Genomic DNA, 13409 nt, shown 5'->3' with positions numbered 1-13409 from the left:
GGCACAAGGGTGCGGCTAGCATGGTTGGCATGCCTTGGCGCGGTAGGTGTGGCTGGCATGGTTTGCCATTTGCACAAGGGTGCGGCTAGCATGGTTGGCATGCCATGGAGCGGTAGGTGTGGCAGGCATGGTTTGCAATTTGCACAGGGGTGCGGCTAGCATGGTTGGCATGCCTTGGCGCAGTAGGTGTGACTGACATGGTTTTCCATTGGCACATGCGGTGTGAGAATTAGGGTTTTGGCCTGTCGAAACCCTAATTAGCATTAAAAAAAGGTACCCTGGTAATTTTCTCGCAGACAAATTAAAGTGTTCAATAAATGTTCTTGGTTTGGACATTATTACTCAAGTTTTGTGACGTCACTGTCTGACTAGGGTTTTACGATTTTACCCCTAAGCTAAAAACCACCATCAACACCTAGTTAATATTTCGATTACTTGCATAAACTTTTTCTTATAGAGTACTCGTTAGGTTTTTTTTACTTTTATTTCATTCATTCTAATTGTTTATTTTGCTTGCAGATCTATTTGGTGACCTTGCTGATCCTTCCATCATCATAGATGATTGATTCTTATTGGCTTAGACAAGGTAATGACGCCAAGGGTCATTGTCAGTAGCTTTATCTTTCTGAGTTTATTGTTTGTCTGTCTCATCTTTGTTATCGTAACTAATTTATATACTTCGTTTTATTTCAGGCTTTCAACGAATTCAAGAGTAAAACATCCACATATTTTCGAGGGTCGCTTTACATGATCTTAGGCTTTAGTATAGTAGGAAATAGTAATAAACTCTTTTATCTTTTGAGCCTTGAACAGTTGAACCCATTTCTTATCTTTATCACTTTGCATGTTGTTTGCAACTTTGCACCAACTTCTTACTTCTTTGGATTTTTATTTTGTAAACACTTTTAAGTAACTTCTTATGACGTTGATCGTCTACACTTAACTTGGCGTCAACTTTTTGATAAAAGCTATTACAACCAAGCTATTACACTTAACTTCATTGTATTTTATGGTGGTAACCCACCACCACCCAATTCAACCCACCGTAATGTGGGTCGGGTGAAAACTGATGGTTTTTTCAAATGATGTTGTAAAAGTGGTAAAAACTGGGTTCTTTTCAGACTTGTGAAGAAAACAATTTTTATAGATTTAAATTAAACAAGCAACTAAATAAAATAATTCAAAGTTTTGTAGAAAAATACCAAGACTAGGATTCCACCATTGACCAAATAAATAGTAAACTCTAAATAATATTCATGCAATTCTATCTTTAAAAATAATTCTAATATTTGCCTCAAATATATTCTTGAAGTAATAGTTGTAATCAAAGAGTATAAAACATCAAAAGTATTTAAAACCCAGCATGGTTCATCAAATTAATTCACAACTATTCAATAAGAACTAATATTTCAATTCAATCCCATGCAAATAATCAAATAATAATATTGCAAATAAATAGTAAAATTAGAATTATACCAATTAATGTGGAACACTGGCTTCCTCCGTTGCCTTGGATAATGGTTTTAGCTCCTCATCCCAAAAACACACTCACAAGATAACTTCATGGCTAAAATAGGTGTTTTTATTGATGATTATATGATGAAATAGGAATTAGCAACGCTGTAGAAGTGTTACAGCGTCACTGTTACAAATGGTGTAAGTGCTGAGAAGAAACGATATAACCAAAGTGATGTAAATAGCGACACAGAGTGTTCTTACAAAGGGTGTAAGCTGCTGGAAAGAACGATACAAGTCGTGTGCTGTAAACAGCGACACAGCGTGTTCGCTGTTGGAACTGTTGAAGAACGACACTTCTGAAGTGTCTGTTCTTCGTGTTCTTCACGGCTTCAAGAACAGCAGCAACAACAGAACTGTTTGGTCTTCAATCGATTCTCCACGGCTCTCCTGGGATCTAAACTCTCTCCTCAGGGTTTCTAAAAACTTTCCTATGACTCGACCCAACACTTATATAGCTACCAAACCCCCAAAAATCTCGAGTGAATCCGACTTCTTTTTTTTTTTCTCTTCTCTGCGCTGTTGAGAGAATATCTCTCCTGTCATCTCCCTGTACGCGTTTGTTAGCTATAAACTTTCCCCAAGACTCTCCCAGGACTTGAATAATACTATAGAGAGTCTATCCAGCGTGAGACTCGCCCAAAACTCTCTCAAAAATTCTTTGAAACTTCAACAGAAAGTACGTGTACCTGTTTGGACTTCGTGTGATTTTTCCGACTTATCCAGCCCAATTGGCTGGGTCTAGACGATTTAAACAGGCCCCTTATGTCTTGTAGAGTCCATACATACCAAATACACCCATTGAATCGCTCTAAAACAACTCCAAGATCGAACACAAAATCTGCCAGTTCTTGCATGCATTTTCCCGCCATTTTTTCAGTTTGAAACTATGAAGATGACCTCCCCTTATCCAGTTCGAGAGTCCCTTTAGCACATGCCCTGAAATGGGGTGCCCCTTATCCAACTTAGTGGTGCCTTTCGTAATTCTTCCGTGATGTTTTCCGCACTTCTTTGGGGTTCCTCCGGGGTATTTATGGGGTACTTCCGGTACACTTCTGGGGCGCTTCCGGTACACTATCAACGGAGGTCCAAATGCCACATTTTTAGCCAATTTCGCCGCAAAGCCTTATTTTTCCAAAAACACCTACAAATGAATAAAATAACCAAATAAGTACAAATTCGAGCACTAACAATGTATACAATTAATATATACTAGACACATAAATGCGTCTATCAAATACCCCCAAACTTATTATTTGCTAGTCCCGAGAAAATCAAATAGAAAATAAAATCCTAACTCACTGTCGCAGGCATCGTCGATTGCATTTAGCGTATGCAATAAGCCTTTAAACCCCTAGGTGGCCCTAGTGGCCGAGTTAAAGTCTCGGGAGGGCTTACCAGAGATATACCCACAAAACCTTTACTCCTAATTGGTCACAAGTATCCAAAGAGCTATGAGGACATACATATTCTCAACCTATCTCCAAGTAACTAGAATGCCAGAGAAATTAAAGGTGTCAGCTCTAAAGCTAACTGAAGAAAAGGGGAGACACATCCACACGACTGCTAGATAAAGAGATATCCGCTATACAGCTAGATAAACATTGTAAGATGCGTCCGCTGCTTTACAGCTGGATAAGATTAGGAGAGAGATAAAAATGAGAGGGACATCTGCTATACAGCTGGACTAATTACGTGTGATGAGTTAAACCAGTGCTAGAAAGATCTTGTGTCAGATTGAAAGCATACTAACAAAGCAACCAAAATGCATCTTTCTTCGACTCTCTCACAGTGCCCAGTAGAAACAACGCCTTCTTCGGTCTTCAACTGTTGATGATAAACTCTCGAACCTTGAAAATTAACTCTTCTCTTCGATTTCTTGCTTGACTTATAAATTTCTTCTTCCCTATGGCCTTATTGAACAAAAAGAACGTAATGATGTTTCATTTTTTTTTTTCATTTTTTTTTTGATATAATATTACAAGACAAAAAATTACATGGCCATGAGAGAAGGACTTTCAAAACTTGGATCTTCGCAACTTGTGATGTCTTGGTATCATGGATTCTAACAACTTATATCATTTTCTCTTATAACTTCAACTTTGATTTTTGAATTATTCTCTTCTATTGTTGCTTCTAAACCTAAAACGTCTTCACTTTCTTCATAGATTTTGATGTCGCTCCGCTTGTTGATGATGATAAGTTTCTACTGATAGAGAGTCGCAATCCAGTAACTAAGACTACATTGTGAGGTTGCTTTGTCTTTCTGGCATTTCCTGACCTACTTGCCTTTCCATCATGTATGGTTAGGTCCATCACGGTTACCCTCTAAAAAGAACAAGTTCTCTCCTGAATTTCAAGGATCTCAATGTCTTTTTCTCTAATGTCTCAATAAGTTGTTATCTGTAGCATTCCAATTTCTATCTTTTCGGTGAGAATCAGTATGTAAACTTAGCTAACCGGATACCATGTGACGCTAGAAGTTTCAAAAGTGCAACAAAAAAGTTTCTCCCATACCCCCAAACTTAAATCTAACATTGTCCTCAATGTTCTAAAGATGAAATTAAAAGCATGAACAAGGAGAAACTATTACCACTGGGGGGGAAAGAAATAAGGAAGGATATTACCGTATCACATGAACGCGGGAGCCTCCCAGTAAATGCTAAATTTATAGTCATTAGCTAGACATCAAATACCTCTAAAATAATTGTCACCTTCCAAAGTCGTATACCAATAGTCGAAACAATTGTGGGTCCATAAGACCAAATAAAACTGCCACGAATAGGAGACAAATGCTCAAGATCAGAAAAATGAGCAGATAGAGCACAACCTGATCTAAAGTTTCTCGCAAGACAACTGGATTTATCTGAGGTGCCCACTTGGGCTTCATATGAGTGTCTCAGCAAACAGATTCATCCGAAAAACGGGTCTCTAACATATGGATTTTCTCCTGGACAGTATCAGGCGGATCAGGTTGTGGAGTCTGAATAGACTCAAGCGATACCTCAGATGCACTAGGCTTGAGTCCCAAGTTAGGGACTTCTACTGGGGATAATTGACAATCTCTACCCCCAAATTTAGGGTAATCACTATTCTCCGTAAGACCTTTAACTATGGATTGAATTTCCGAATCCGGAGAGTATTTAAAATACTCTAGAGCTTCTTCTAGTTCACTACTCCCAAACTTAGAGTTTTGGGTGTCTCTAGATAAACTGTTCACAATATTCCTAATTTCTAGACCATCCGGTTCCTGAAAAAGGTCAATTGCTTTCTCTGAGTTATAATCAGGTGGTTCATCCTCTAAATTCTTTTGAGGTATACTATCTATATGACTTATATGTTTCATATCCTCTATTGTCATCCCTAGAGTTTCCTTATTGTGTTGAAGCACAGTTACTGGCCTAATCTCATAATCACTATCCAAATCGGAAGTTATAGGCAAAATCTCAGATGGGCCTACAAATGCATAATTGGGGTCCAACTTAGGAGGATCTTTAGGCTCTTCGAAATAAGGGCTTAAGGTAGATTCGGTAGCTAGTAATGGTTCAAACCTAGATTTCCATCTATCGGTATCTAACATAGGAATAGAATCCAACAGAGCATTTACTTGTTCAATGTTTCTATTATCGTCAAAATCCATGATAAAACGGGCTAGACAACTCTCCAATGGATCTTCCGATTCGGTGTTTGGTACAGACTTCGGAACTAAGGTTCCTATCATGTTGACCTCTTCAATGCACGTGTCATCTAGCTCGTAATGTAGCTTATTGACATTAAAAATATTCAACTCAATAGTCATATTACCAAAGGATAGATTCATAATACCATTTCGACAGTTTATGATCGCATTAGACGTGGCTAAAAACGGGCGACCTAAAATCACTGGTATTTGGTTCTCTGGGTCAGGGACAGGTTGGGTATCTAGGATAATAAAATCCACTGGATAAATAAACTTGTCAACCTCTATGAGAACATCCTCGATCACACCACGAGGAACTTTAACGGACCTATCAGCTAACTGAAGTGTTACCTGGGTAGGTTTCATCTCACCAAGTCCTAGCTTAAGGTACACATGGTACGGAAGTAAGTTCACACTGGCTCCTAAATCAAGCAACTCTTTCTCAACACGGTATTACCTATTATACAAGCAATGGTAGGGGACCCTGGGTCTTTATACTTAGGAGTAGTGATATTCTGAATAATAGAACTCACATGACTAGCTATGAAGGCTTTCTTCTGGACACTGAGCTTACGCTTTCGCGTACACAAGTCCTTAAGGAACTTGGCATAAGAGGGAATCTGCCTAATTGCATCTAATAATGGAAGGTTGATATTAACCTGCTTAAAAACCTCAAATATATCATTAAAGTTGGACTCCTCTTAGTCGGAACTAGCAGCTGGGGAAACGGGCCGGGCTTAACAGGACCCTCATTGGTCTCTTTAGAGACTCTATCAGTCTCCTCATTTTCTGGCTCAGCAGGGTGAACTACAACATGTTCACTATCAGGCATGGAAACCTTGTTGTCAACTTTCTTTCCACTCCTTAGGGTTGTGACAGCATTCACATGATTGTATGATTTCTCTCCTTTGGGGTTAGGATCAGTATGACTAGGGAACATTCCATTTTATCTCTCACTTATAAACTTAGCTATTTGTCCTACTTGAAGTTCTAACTTGGCAAGACTCTGGGAAGTATTCTTCAATTCCTGCCTAGTTTCTTGTTGAAAGCTCATGTGGTTCTTTGATAGCATGTCATGGTTACTTACTAACATAGTGATAGCTTCCTCTAAGGTAGAGATCTTTTTCTCAGAAGTGTTCTGAAACTGGGTTTGACCTGAAGAATTCTTTAAACCAAAACCTGGGGGAGGCTGAGAATTGCTAGACTGGCCTTGACTCTGGCCCTTAGACCAAGAGAAATTAGGATGGTTTCTCCAACTAGGGTTGTAGGTTTCTGAGTATGGGTCAAACTTCTGACGGTTCTCAAACCTAGCATTGTTGTAGACAACATGGGCTTGTTCTTCACTAACTTGACCTTCCCAAAATGAATTATCGGGCTCTATTCCATAACTAGAGACTTGAGAGGCTCTATTCGGTTCAACAAGGGACCTATTTTTAGACTGATTCATTTCCAAAGCTTCTAACCTTCTAGATAAAGCAGCAAACTTAGCATCTGAACCAAAACTTGTTTCTACCACATTGGTGCTACTTCTATTGACCAAGAGTCTTTTAGGGGGTTCAACACAAGACTCCCACTGTTGGGATTTTTCAGCGATAGCTCCTAAGAAGGTAAAAGCATCTTCAACATTTTTACTAGTGAACTCACCAGCGCACATAGATTCGACCATAGCTTTGGTCGAATAGTCCAAACCATTATAAATAATCTCTACAAGTTTCATCTTATCAAATCCATGGTGAGGACACTGGGATAGAAGATCATTGAATCTCTCTAAAAATCTATAAAGAGACTCTCCCTCTTGTTGCATACTAGTACTAATGTTCTGCCTAACATCTGCAGTCTTATGCTTAGGGTAGAACTTCATATAGAAGGCAGCGATAAGTTCCTGCCATGTTTCTATGGATTCAGATGGTAGGTTGTTCAACCAGGTCTTGGCTTTGTCTCTCAAAGAAAAGGGAAACATCTTAAGTTTCAAGACTTCATCAGTAAGGTCTTTTATTCTAATTGTCCCACAGATTTCCTCAAAGTCCCTAATATGGAAATAAGGGTTCTCATCATCTTTTCCTAAGAATATAGGGATCATCTGAAGAATACTAGGTTTTATCTCAAAATTAACCGTAGTGGCTGGCAATTTAATGCATGAAGCTCGGTTGGTCCTAGTTGGGAACATGTAATCTTTCAAAGTTGCCATCGTTGGCACAAATGGAGTACTAGGGGTACTTTTGTCACTCAGAGATAAATTCTCAAAACTGAAGTTTCCAAAAACAGGGCTCTCAAAAGAAGAATCTTCGAGCTCCCTGCTTAAATCAGAAGAACTACTAGGTTTTTCGCTAATCAATCGACCTAGAGTATCTCTTTTCCAAGCCCTAACAAAACCGGGCATACACTAAAAAGAATTCAAAAAGAAATAAAAATCCTAACAGGAAGGTTCTAGCAATCACACAGCAGGCTGACTCGACTTTACCACAGCAAACCTAAAGATTTCTAGCAAACAACAAGCATGATGGCTCCACTTAGATTGTTTCTAGACCAGCTTCTAATCCTTCGAAAAGTAATTCGTTACAATTTAAGCAAACCCCTCTGGAATCAATCCGAGTTAAAGCAAGTTGAATCGAGGCGAGGGAAGCTCAGTGGAGCTTTCATACCCAAAACCTCACCGATCCAATGCGGCGCAGTCACGCATTCAACTCGCAGAAACCGTCAAGAACTTCGAGGTGTGCTTAAAAGAGTAACCAATATTTTTCGAATGATTGTCCTGTTAAGCTCGATACTCTATAGGTCTCTTTCTAGTCCAAATTTTAGGCTTAGGTTCGCGTTAGGTTTCGTTTTCCTAAGGCGGGCAAGAAGGGAGCGGTGATGAAATCCGAACCCTTATCTTGTTTAGGCCAGGCCTTGCCCTTTACTAGGAAAATAAAGACAGTCCGGTTCGTCCTCAAACAATTAGCACCTTAAGGAGTACAATAACTCGCTTGCAGGGGATTCGCGAGTGTTTCGATTGGACTTACCTCCCGTACCAGACGGGGGATGAACCGTTGAAGTCGACTCGGGTCACGACTCCTATGTCATGTGCGAACCCGAGGGGCCGAGACGATATCGTAATCTTCGTCCTTCCCTGCAAACAGTTTGTATTTAAGGATACCCTTCCGTAGGGTTTAAAAAATAAAAATAAAAATGTCCAAAAATTAATGTCCAAAGTCCATAAAAAAAATACAAAAGAAAAGAAAGTCTAAAAAAAATTACAAAAATAAAAATGTCTCTCTCTTTTTTTTCTCTCTTTTTATCAAAAAAATAAATAAATAAATAAAATTCTTCTTCTTTTGCTCCTTTTGCTTTGCCTTTTACTCCAAGTCTTTAAATGTCCACCAAAAACTTTGGCAAAAATTTCTTTCGCTCCAACTTCAAGAATCTGAAAGAAAAAGACAAAAAACCAGAAACGTAAAGAAGAACAAATAAAAAAAAAAATCTAAAAAAATGCTAACTAAACACAGGTCCCCGGCAGCGGCGCCAAAAATTTGATGGTTTTCTCAAATGATGTTGTAAAAGTGGTAAAAACTGGGTTCTTTTCAGACTTGTGAAGAAAACAATTTTTATAGATTTAAATTAAACAAGCAACTAAATAAAATAATTCAAAGTTTTGTAGAAAAATACCAAGACTAGGATTCCACCATTGACCAAATAAATAGTAAACTCTAAATAATATTCATGCAATTCTATCTTTAAAAATAATTCTAATATTTGCCTCAAATATATTCTTGAAGTAATAGTTGTAATCAAAGAGTATAAAACATCAAAAGTATTTAAAACCCATCATGGTTCATCAAATTAATTCACAACTATTCAATAAGAACTAATATTTCAATTCAATCCCATGCAAATAATCAAATAATAATATTGCAAATAAATAGTAAAATTAGAATTATACCAATTAATGTGGAACAATGGCTTCCTCCGTTGCCTTGGCTAATGGGTTTAGCTCCTCATCCCAAAAACACACTCACAAGATAACTTCATGGCTAAAATAGGTGTTTTTATTGATGATTATATGATGAAATAGGAATTAGCAACGCTGTAGAAGTGTTACAGCGTCACTGTTACAAATGGTGTAAGTGCTGAGAAGAAACGATATAACCAAAGTGATGTAAATAGCGACACAGAGTGTTCTTACAAAGGGTGTAAGCTGCTGGAAAGAACGATACAAGTCGTGTGCTGTAAACAGCGAAACAGCGTGTTCGCTGTTGGAACTGTTGAAGAACGACACTTCTGAAGTGTCTGTTGGTAGGCCTCAAAGATATTATATTTAAATGCAAAATGGTCCCCGGCAGCGGCGCCAAAAACTTGGTAGGCTTCTAAAAGGTCCTAAAAATTATCCCCGGCCAAAAACTTGGTGGGCCCGGAGATATTATAAAATTAAGCGAAATGAAACGGGGGCCTACAGTAATACCGCAAGTGCACGGTCGTCAGTTGTAGCTCGTGCAAGTACGGGTCGATCCACAGAGATTGTGAGTGTTTTGAAGTGTTCTAACTATTTTGGGTTCTAGTTGCTATTGGGCTATGAAGCCTTTTGGCTTAAATTGGGCTTTGAGTACTAATGGGTTTGATAACAATAAAATGAACTGAGCTTGGGCTCAGTTGGTCTTTGAAGTGTAAATGGGCTTTGGCCTTAAACTTAGGCTTTTGATTAAGCCCACAGTTTGGTTGAATTGGGCTCAGTGTCTTTTGAATTAGGCTTTTGGGTTAAACCTGAATTGGATTGGGCCTTAATAATGAACTTGGGCTTTGGTCTTAAACTTAGGCTTGGGCTCAGTTGTACAAACAATAGACAGTGGGCTTAGAACTGAGAACTAGGCCTTGAACTGGACTGATGGGCTTTTGCTTGGCAGCAGGCTTGGCAGCAACAACAGCAGCAGCAGCACAAGTGCTGCACAGCAGCAACAGCAGCTTGGCAGAGGCAAGTGGTAGCAGGAAAAGGCAACAGGAGAGTTGCAGGGCAGATGGGTTGCAGCAGCAGCTGCACAAGCAGTGCACAGCAGCACAAGGCCAAGAAAAGAAAGCAGAGCTGGCAGTGAAGCAAAAACAAATGAAGAAAAACAATGCAGCAGTGTAAGGCAAGTGAGAAAGAAAAGATGGCAGTGAACAAAACAGTGAAGACAATAAAGAAAACAAGCAGAGAACAATGCAAGAACTAAACAAAGAAAATACTAGACAGCAAAGAAAGATAACAAAACAAACCAAGGCCTAAGGCCAAGGGCAGGGATGTGGAGAAGCTAACAGAGCAAAGCTAAGGCAAGAATACAGGCAAACAAAAATGGAATGACAAGATAATCAGCTTGCTATGAGCACTGATTTCTTCCATTGCACAATCAGCACATTGCATCCTAAGCATACAAAAGGAATGGCAAGATAATCAGCTTGCTATGAGCACTGATTTCTTCCATTACTCAATCAGTTCAATGCTTCAAAGGTAACTAGCCTAGCATACCATCACTTCATGATAATGAATTGAAACACAGTGAGCATTTAAACTAACAAAGGCACATTAAACAGAGTAAACACTTAACATGATTAACATTAACAGGAACATAACAGGAAATTAAAAATGCATATCAACAGGAACATAACAATCATGAACATAAATGAAATTGAACTGAAATTAAAAACATTAACAGGACATGAAAGTCCTGGATGCTGGCTATTCCAAGCATGGTCTTTACATCACACCCACAAGGCTATTTATAGTCCACAACACAATTAGGGTTCTACTACCAAAAACAATTCCCAAATTAAAAACAGTAGACTAGGGTTTGATTTCTTTACCTAATTTGATGTAGCACATCAAATTGAACTCGACCCATTCTTCATTTGTCCTCCTCTACCTCTCCATGCCTTCAATTTCACTCTAGCTTCACCTAATTCTCTACCATGTCTATCAATGCTTTTCTCTATTTTCAAAACCCTAGACTAGGGGAAACAGTGAAAAAAGTGAGAGGCATGTTAGAGTGATAGGGGTTTCAATGTTGAGCAGGTGGGGAGTTGGTGGTAGCGGACATGGAGGTACGGCGGTGGTGGCAGTGGAGTTGGTTCTGCAAACAGGGAGGTGATGGAGGAGAGGGGCTCGACTGTTTTGGGAAGAAGGGGGGTGTTTGGTTAGGTGGTAAGGTTCGGTTGCTAGGGTGTTAGGAGGCGGCTTCATCAATTGGAAGAACAGCGAGGATGAGCCGTGGGATGTGGAGCTGGTAGGTAGATCGGACGGTGATGCGGAGGCAAGCGAGCGACCGTCGGATGAAGGGATACAACGAAACGAACGGTGCTAGATTAGGTTAGGTGCTGTAGTGTAAGGCGGGGATATCAAACTTTGATGAACAGCAAGGGATCAACCGTTGGATTCAACTACCATCTAATCTGAAGGCTTGGAATTTCAGCGCTGTGGTGCTTGGCAGAGACTTCAGATTTTGATGCTCTATGAAGGAGCGACCGTCGGATGCTTCTGAGAACTGATCTGATGGCTGAGAACGGAGGCGTTTTTGTGTGTAGAAAATGAGGTTGTGCGCACCATTCTTCGCGGCTTCCTTGCGTGATTTCTCCCGACTTTTCACTACTTTTCTGCTCTTTTTGCTCCGCGACTCATCCGAACTTTATTTATTACCTAAAAATGCAAAATTAATTAATAAAAATATTTATTCTTGAAAACAATGAAAATACAGAATATGGGATAAAATGTAGAATTAATGCACAAAAGATGAGTTAAAATGCCAACAAAAAGGGATAAATATATACATTATTTGACACTCATCAAATACCCCCAAACCTGAATTTTACTTGTCCTCAAGTAAAACAAAACTAAGGAAATCCTAACTATACCACTGTCGCTGGTCTCTCGAATGCATTTAGCGTATGCACTAAGCCTTTTAAACCACTAAGTGTCCCTAGTGGACGAGTTGAAGTCTCGTGAAGGTTTACCAGAGGTGTGCCTACAAAACCTAAGGACAAAATATAAGCTCATATTCCATCAAATGTGACATGTGCAAAACAGTTAAGCTCACAACAAAATGGAGATGTCAATATAGCTATCGAAGGCACAATCCTAGCACTGATAACAAAAAAAAACATGTGATAAGAGTGTAAAGTGTATCTACACATGTGTAAAGAAAGATCTGAAGTTATGACTACTAATCACCAAGAGATAGTTTCTCAGGCTAAGAACCAAGGTCGAAATCTAGCTAGCTGTCCGGACTTTACGAGAATTGTGAATGAGTTGGAGGTATTTCACAATTACTCGCGTTGTACATCAATGGCATACACCCTCCTTGCTTATTACAAAAAACAACAAAATAACTCTTTACATGACTCTTATTTACATTGACTATTCTCTTTTTATTTTTGGAACAAGAGATGATGGAATTGATAAATACTTGATTTTTTTGTATTTTTCTGATATTTTTTTCTCTTTTTTTTTTTTCTGAATATATACATCGTTTTTTTTTTTTTTTTTTTTTTTTTTTTTTTTTTTTTTAACAAAGAAACACTTTTGATACATAACAAAAAGAAACAAAAGATTACATGACACTTTGCAAGGGTAGCCCTTTTTGATGCACCCAGTTAAATTCGATGGTTGTCTTTCTTAATGTAACCTCCACCTTCTATCCCAACCAACCAAAGAACAAGCTAGTCAAGTTTCGTTCAGTATTCTAAAGTGATTGGCAATCGTAACTTCCTATCAAACACCTTGAAGATCGAGGCCATACATGTATTGGTAGATCGTGCGCGTGCAAATTTCTTATCACAATGTGAATTGTGCTAGAATCAGGGTGCCTAAATATCTAGACTAAGACTCCTAATAAAAATACATATTTGCACAAGAGTCAACATTTCAAGGTAAATGAGCTCCATTTTTATGATTTTTTTCAATTTTTTAATTTTTTTTGAATTTTGATTTTTTAATTTTTTTTGGAATTTTTCAATTTTTTTTCAAAAAGAAGAAGGAGTTCGTTTTCAATTATGGCAAATTATCATGGTATCTACTCTATACCCCCAAACCTAAACTAAACATTGTCCTCAATGTTTCAAAATATGGAAAGAATTAAAATGCAACATATGGAAAGGGACATGCTGAGTAGAGTAAAAGGAGAGAGAATACCCGATTTCGGCGAAAGCAGAATTAAAACTCCGTTATTCAAGGCAAAAATCCAACATATTTCAGCCGAGATCATATTGGATTAGC

The sequence above is a fragment of the Papaver somniferum genome, chromosome 4, assembly GCF_003573695.1.
Source record: "Papaver somniferum cultivar HN1 chromosome 4, ASM357369v1, whole genome shotgun sequence".
In the NCBI taxonomy this organism is placed as follows: domain Eukaryota; kingdom Viridiplantae; phylum Streptophyta; class Magnoliopsida; order Ranunculales; family Papaveraceae; genus Papaver; species Papaver somniferum.
Note: the sequence above shows the minus strand (reverse complement) of the source record.